This window comes from Triticum aestivum, chromosome 1A (genome assembly GCF_018294505.1).
Source record: "Triticum aestivum cultivar Chinese Spring chromosome 1A, IWGSC CS RefSeq v2.1, whole genome shotgun sequence".
Classification (NCBI taxonomy): Eukaryota; Viridiplantae; Streptophyta; class Magnoliopsida; order Poales; family Poaceae; genus Triticum; species Triticum aestivum.
Window position 1 is genome coordinate 218309914 of NC_057794.1, and position 7904 is coordinate 218317817.

Here is a 7904-nt window from a genome sequence, read left to right on the forward strand (position 1 = left end):
AGTCCAAAACAAGGTTAGAAGTGATTGGAAAAGTAGATACGATGGAGACGTATCAACTCCCCCAAGCTTAAACCTTCGCTTGTCCTCAAGCAATTCAGTTGACAAATTGAAAGTGATAAAGAAAAACTTTTACAAACGGTTTGATCTTGTTGTTGTAAATATGTAAAGCCAGCATTCAAGTTTTCAGCAAAGATTATGAACCAACCATATTCACAATAACATTTAGGTCTCATGTTTACTCATCTCAATGAGATAATCAACTAGCGAGCAATAATAATAAATCTCGGATGACAACACTTTCTCAAAACAATCATAATATGATATAACAATATGGTATCTCGCTAGCCCTTTCTGAGACCGCAAAACATAAATGTAGAGCACCTCTGAAGCTAAAGAACTAACTAAACATTGTAATTCATGGTTAAAGAGATCCAGCCACAGTCATACTCAATGTAAATTAATAGTAATGCTTGCACATGATAGCGGTGCTCTCCAACTGGTGCTTTTTAATAAGAGGATGATGACTCAACATAAAAGTAAATAGATGGGCCCTTCGTAGAGGGAAGCAGAGATTTGTAGAGGTGCTAGAGCTCGAGTTTTGAAATAGAGATGAATAATATTTTCCGTGGTATACTTTCATTGTCAACATAACAACCAAGAGATCTCGATATCTTTCATGCTACATACATTATAGGCGGTTCCCAAATAGAATCGTAATGTTTATACTCCCCCACCACCAACAAACATCAATCCATGGCTTGTCCGAAACAACGGGTGCCTCCAACTAACAACAATCCTGGGGGAGTTTTGTTTGCAATTATTTTAATTTAAGCATGGGACTGAGCACCCCGGTTATCGGCCATTTTCTCCTGAATGATGAGCAAGTCCACTCATCTTGAGAATAACCCACCTAGCATGGAAGATATAGACAGCCCTAGTTGATACATGAGCTATTCGAGCATACAAAATAGAATTTCATTTGCAGGTTTAGAGTTTGGCACATGCAAATTTACTTGGAACGGCAGGTAGATGCCGCTTATAGGAAGGTATGGTGGACTCATATGGAATAACTTTGGGGTTTATGGATGTGGATGCACAAGCAGTACTCCCGCTTAGTACAAGTGAAGGCTAGAAAGAGACTGGGAAGCGACCAACTAGAGAGCGACAACAGTCATGGACATGCATTAAACATAATCAACACTAAGTGCGAGCATGAGTAGGATATAATTCACCATGAACATAAATATCATGGAGGCTATGTTGATTTTGTTTCAACTACATGCGTGAACATGTGCCAAGTCAAGCCACTCGAATCGTTCAAAGGAGGATACCACCCTATCATACCACATCACAACCATTTTAATATTATGTTGGCACACAAGGTAAACCATTATAAACTCCTAGCTAATTAAGCATGGCATGAGCAACTATAATCTCTAATTTTCATTACAAACATGTTTCATTCATAATAGGCTGAATCAGGAACGATGAACTAATCATATTTACAAAAACAAGATAGGTCGAGTTCATACCTGTTGGGGAACGTAGCAGAATTTTAAAATTTTCTACGCATCACCAAGATCAATCTATGGAGTCATCTAGCAACGAGGGAGAGAGGAGTGCATCTACATACCCTTGTAGATCGCGCGCGGAAGCGTTCAAGAGAACGGGGTTGATGGAGTCGTACTCGTCGTGATCCAAATCACCGATGACCAAGTTCCGAACGGACAACACCTCCATGTTCAACACACGTATGGTTGGGAATACGTCTCCTCCTTCTTGATCCAGCAAAGGGGAAGGAGAGGTTGATGAAGACCCAGCAGCATGACGGCGTGGTGGTGGATGCAGCAGGATCCCGGCAGGGCTTCGCCAAGCGCAAGCGGGGAGGAGAGGTGTTACGGAGGGAGAGGGAGGCGCCAAGAGCAAGGGGTTGCGGCTGCCCTCCCTCCCCCTCTCTTTATATAGGGGCCTTGGGGGGCGCCGGCCCTAGGAGATGAATCTCCAAGGGGGCGGCGGCCAAGGGGTGGCTTCCCCCCCCCCCAAGCCAAGTGGGGGGACGCCCCCACCCCTAGGGTTTCCCAACCCTAGGCGCAAGGGAGGCCCAAGGGGGGGCGCACCAGCCCACCAGGGGCTGGTTCCCCTCCCACTTCAGCCCATGGGGCCCTCCGGGATAGGTGGCCGTACCCGGTGGACCCCCGGGAACCTTCCGGTGGTCCCGGTACAATACCGGTGACCCCGAAACCTTCCCGATGGCCGAAACTGGACTTCCCATATATAAATCTTTACCTCCGGACCATTCTGCAACTCCTCGTGACGTCCGGGATCTCATCCGGGACTCCGAACAACTTTCAGGTTACTGCATACTAGTATCTCTACAACCCTAGCATCACCGAACCTTAAGTGTGTAGACCCTACGGGTTCGGGAGACATGCAGACATGACCGAGACGCCTCTCCGGTCAATAACCAACAACGGGATCTGGATACCCATGTTGGCTCCCACATGCTCCACGATGATCTCATTGGATGAACCACGATGTCGAGGATTCAATCAATCCGTATACAATTCCCTTTGTCAATTGGTACGTTACTTGCCCGAGACTCGATCGTCGGTATCCCAATACCTCGTTCAATCTCGTTACCGGCAAGTCACTTTACTCGTGCCGTAATGCATGATACCGTGATCAACCACTTGGTCACATTGAGCTCATTATGATGATGCATTACCGAGTGGGCCCAGAGATACCTCTCCGTCATATAGAGTGACAAATCCCAGTCTTGATTCGTGCCAACCCAACAGACACTTTCGGAGATACCTATAGTGTACCTTTATAGTCACCCAGTTACGGTGTGACGTTTGGCACACCCAAAGTACTCCTACGGTATCCGGGAGTTGCACAATCTCATGGTCTAAGGAAATGATACTTGACATACGGAAAAGCTACAGCAAACGAACTACACGATCTTTGAGCTATGCTTAAGATTGGGTCTTGTCCATCACATCATTCTCCTAATGATGTGATCCCGTTATCAATGACATCCAATGTCCATAGTTAGGAAACCATGACTATCTTTTGATCAACGAGCTAGTCAACTAGAGGCTCACTAGGGACATGTTGTGGTCTATGTATTCACACATGTATTACGATTTCCGGATAACACAATTATAGCATGAACAATAGACAATTATCATGAACAAAGAAATATAATAATAACCATTTTATTATTGCCTCTAGGGCATATTTCCAACAGTCTCCCACTTGCACTAGAGTCAATATTCTAGTTACATTGTGATGAATCGAACACCCATGCAGTTCTGGTGTTGATCATGTTTTGCTCTAGGGAGAGGTTTAGTCAACGGATCTGCCACATTCAGGTCCGTATGTACTTTACAAATCTCTATGTCTCCATTTTGAACACTTTCACGAATGGAGTTGAAGCGACGCTTGATATGCCTGGTCTTCCTGTGAAACCTGGGCTCCTTGGCAAGGGCAATAGCTCCAGTGTTGTCACAGAAGAGAGTCATCGGGCCCGATGCATTGGGTATGACTCCTAGGTCGGTAATGAACTCCTTCACCCAGACTGCTTCTTGTGCTGCCTCCGAGGCTGCCATGTACTCCGCTTCACATGTAGATCCCGCCACAACGCTCTGCTTGCAACTGCACCAGCTTACTGCCCCACCATTCAAAATATACACGTATCCGGTTTGTGACTTAGAGTCATCCAGATCTGTGTCGAAGCTAGCATCGACGTAACCCTTTATGATGAGCTCTTCATCACCTCCATAAGCGAGAAACATATCCTTAGTCCTTTTTAGGTACTTCAGGATATTCTTGACCGTTGTCCAGTGTTCCATGCCGGGATTACTTTGGTACCTTCCTACCAAACTTATGGCAAGGTTTACATCAGGTCTGGTACACAGCATAGCATACATGATAGACCCTATGGCCGAGGCAGAGAACGTATCTGGTGAAACGAGCAAACTGGTGCACCAAATGCTCCAGCGATACATGGGCCATTGGATTCAAAATAGAGGGACAGGATTCAGTGAGATGATGGGACTGCTGGCACATTTGCAGAATAGTCCTTGCGGTGCAGTTAAATGTAGCGATTTGATCTCACCATATCCAGATCGTGTTCTTCCCCTTGCCAGATTCTGTACCAGTGCATCCGCCTGGTGCTATTGTTAAGGTCCAGCAAGCTCAAGAACTGATCTCAGATCTTCACCAAAATCAGTATTCTCTCTCTCTCTCTCCCTCTTTTGTACCACTCCAACAGGCCATATAGGTTAGTAAATTTCGCTTGATCTCTCTCAATCATGTACCAATGGAGCATCGTCTCACTGAAATCCAGATGGGTGATCTGATTTGTTGAAAGCAGTGCCTCGATTTCTTCTTTCACAGCAGCGCCTCGTTGTGAGGGCATACTCAATCTACCACTAACGCCGCCGGTGGCACTATCCAACTACAGCAGCTCAAAGATCTAGATCTAGGTCTGTATGCTTCTTCTCAAAAGGCATGTTTTTATTGATTAAGATTTGGAATAGTGCGCTGTCAGCACAATATTTAGGTATGAGCTACGAGTATATTTCTACGATATTCATGCAAATTACAAGGGATGCACTCCTTGTTTGGATCCTTTATTCGTAAACAATATTAAACAGAACTTGTACTTTACAATGTTCAACTGAACTTCGTGAAAGCATTAACAAGTTCATCTTCCTGATTTTATTATCTACAGTAGTTCATCTTTTGGACAAAACTGGTTTTTTCAGTCTCCTATATACAATGTATACTAAACCATGACTTGCAGAATGTCGGTGTTCCTTACAATCCGTTGCAAAACCTCATATATTGTTCCCTATAATTTGTTTGAGAAAACATGATATAGTAGTGAACTGACCTTTTTATTCTATAAATGTGATACTTTGGGATCCCTGTTTTATCTGGTAGCAAATTTTTAGTAAAATACAATCCAATGTTAGTTTCGCATAGAGGATAGAGCTGCCTATGATTGCTTATGTGATTGCTATGAGATTCATAACCTATGTTAGTTTCAATGGATTTGCAAGATGGGGTGTCACTCCAAAGTTTGGCTTGGCTCATTACTATGTTGGAAGTCATTATGGAGTCTTATTGCCTGGAGCTGGTAAATCTGTTGAAGATGCGGACCGCGAACAGGGCTGCAATTCTTCATGTTCTTATGCAAATCAGAAGCTGCTTTTGACATTGACAAGGCAGGTAGCCAAAGTTGTTGCATCCAAGAATTACGCATAAAACGATGCATCGCCATTTCCTGCTCTTGGTTGCATATGTGGCATGTCCCTGGTTTGGAAGCACACCCTTGTACCTTATTATCATCTTATTTAGGTTGCGAAATTGATCCCTTCAGTGGATAAAATTTCATGCTCACTTTATTTGCATGCCACTGTACTGGAGGATTTGTTTTAGAAACTATATGACTAGATATTGGTACTGATTTTAATTTGAGGTAATATCACAACAACTTATTTCATATAATATTTGGGTACTGATGAGGACATCAATACAATTGTTACACCCACAGCCCCTGCTGCTATACATACTGGACCAATTACTAGAGCTTGTGCACGCCAACTAAATTACCAGGTACTTTCGTTTCTTGGTAATGATTCTAATGTTCATGAGAATATGATGTTGCCTAAATTGGATACATTTGTTTTGCTTACAAATGAAGGGCCTAGCTTGGAGAAGGATGAACATTGGAGCAAGAACAAGCATGGAGATGATGGCATGCACAAGGGGAAAAAGAACGGAGTTACAAGTGATGATTTCAGGACTTTGAAGCCACCATAATGAGTGCATGAAGCCTTGGACGAAATATACAAGATGCCACTTCATAAATTTCGTCCCGAGGCTATTTTAGGTGCTGCGTCACCTTATTATTGGGACAGGCCCATGTAATTTCGAAATACATAAGTATAGGCTATTTTTAGAGTACATATGTGTGGGGAAACAAGAGATAGGGTTGATTTCGGACCCCTCCACCAAGGGCCACGAAATTCCCCCCCTCTTCCTCCATATATACAGCCCTTAGGGCATCGTTTAGACTTCGGGTTTTGTTTAGATTAAAAGTTCGCTATAGCTGCAACTTCGCGTACTTCGTTTGTGTTCAACGACCAGACAAAGGCGTCACAGAACCCCACCTTGATCAATAAAGCTTTCATCTTATATTCGCAATATCCAGATTGCAATCTCAGTTTCTTGCTTGTTCTTCGTTTGCTCGCAGGAAACAGACCCTCCTGGTCAGGTTGATCGTGCTCCGGCGTGGCCAATAACCTCTCGGAGTTGGTTTAGCGATTGCTAAGGCGCGACGTCCTCGCACGTTCGTAGTCGGATCGTCAAAGTCGACTGCCACCAAAGCGATATCCATCATCTCATCGAAAGACGGGACACCTTTGCCTCTATCAGGTACACTTCACTTTATTGTTTTCATCTAATATGTTGGGGCTATTTTTGACAAAAAGATATGAGATTATCATATTTTTTTCAGAAATCTGAATGCAAACTTGTTGTACCTCTTTTTCTCTGTTTTCCATTTTGAGTTATTGTCCCTTCCTCCATCTCGCTATCCTTTGCTTCCCAATAACGACTGTTTATACTATATAGCTGCAGTGAAGAATGACATATCAAGATTACTTACATACATATTGTCAGGCCACATAAGCCTCTTCCGCGACCACTCATTGGCAGGTAAATATTTCTATATCATGTTTTTTATGGTTGCTCTAGAACTGACTATTCCGTGATTATTCAGATTCAGGACCATCTTTCATGCTCCAACAATATTTTGCCTTTGATCTTCAAATCGATTAGTTGAAGGCATGACCGGATAATCTTCAGAGTAGGAGTCATCTTCATATGTCTCCTAGTTGGCAGCTCATGAAACTGATAATGTCACCTCCCATACTAGTACAGATCATGTCTGGTTGTCTCAGACTCCGATTTTTCTGGAACCATGTAATCAGCAAGAAAGTACACTTGGTAACAAAATTTAGTATGCGGCTTGTTTGTAGTTTAGAAGGGCGGTTGCTGTACAATTGATGTGTATGCTTGTGATGTCTCAATGTAAAAGACGTGATGTTCTTCCATGGAAGCTTCTAAAGATCTTTGGTTCAGTTGCAAAACAACATGTGCTTCTCTGATACTTTTTTTAGGAAAGAGGCCACATCTGCTTCTCTGCTTATCTGATACAGTACTTCTTAATATTGTTGAGCTTTCCAACTGCGTGAAGAATCAATTTGACTTTTTTGTAATTTTTGCTAAAGTCAGCAATGGGCAATCACACAACAGTTAGATTAGCTGATACAAGAGCACAACTTGTCAAATTCCTCAGCTTGTTTAAAACAGAAGCTCGGTAGTACAGAGCGACCTGGAGTAGTAGTACAGAACAGAGGAAAAGCGAGGTAGACGAACTAGCCTTGGGAGGTCCATCCGATATATTAAGCTAGATTTGAAGGTCTGTTTTGCAAATGTACCAATAGCTCCCCTTACAGATGCATCTTGCCCCTTGATTTCGAATCTAATGGCCCATAACCTGGTGGTGCACCTGGTGCATGAGTCCGTCCGTTTCACAGGATACGTTCTCGGCCGAGGGCATCGGGGGCGACACTCATCTTTTCTCTATCTTCTGCCATGGTCGGGCATTGAGCCGTGCTCAATCTCGTACCTTGCAATACAGGCAAGAACCCCTTCTTTGACTGATCCATTTTGAACTTCTTCAATATCTTGTCAAGGTACGTACTCTGTGAAAGACCAATGAGGCGTCTCGATCTATCTCTATAGATCTTGATGCCTAATATATAAGCAGCTTCTCCAAGATCCTTCATTGAAAAACACTTGTTCAAGTAGGCCTTTATGCTTTCCAA

The 7904-nt window shown here is 43.3% G+C and overlaps 1 long non-coding RNA gene across 1 annotated transcript; it reads left to right on the top strand.

The window, feature by feature from the left end:
- The first annotated feature begins 5116 nt into the window (after positions 1–5116).
- LOC123112021 (uncharacterized) lies at positions 5117–7127 on the top strand. The gene is made up of 3 exons (XR_006455047.1): positions 5117–5238; positions 6646–6729; positions 6794–7127. It is a non-coding gene; the product is annotated as an uncharacterized lncRNA (long non-coding RNA).
- The last annotated feature ends 777 nt before the right edge of the window (positions 7128–7904 follow it).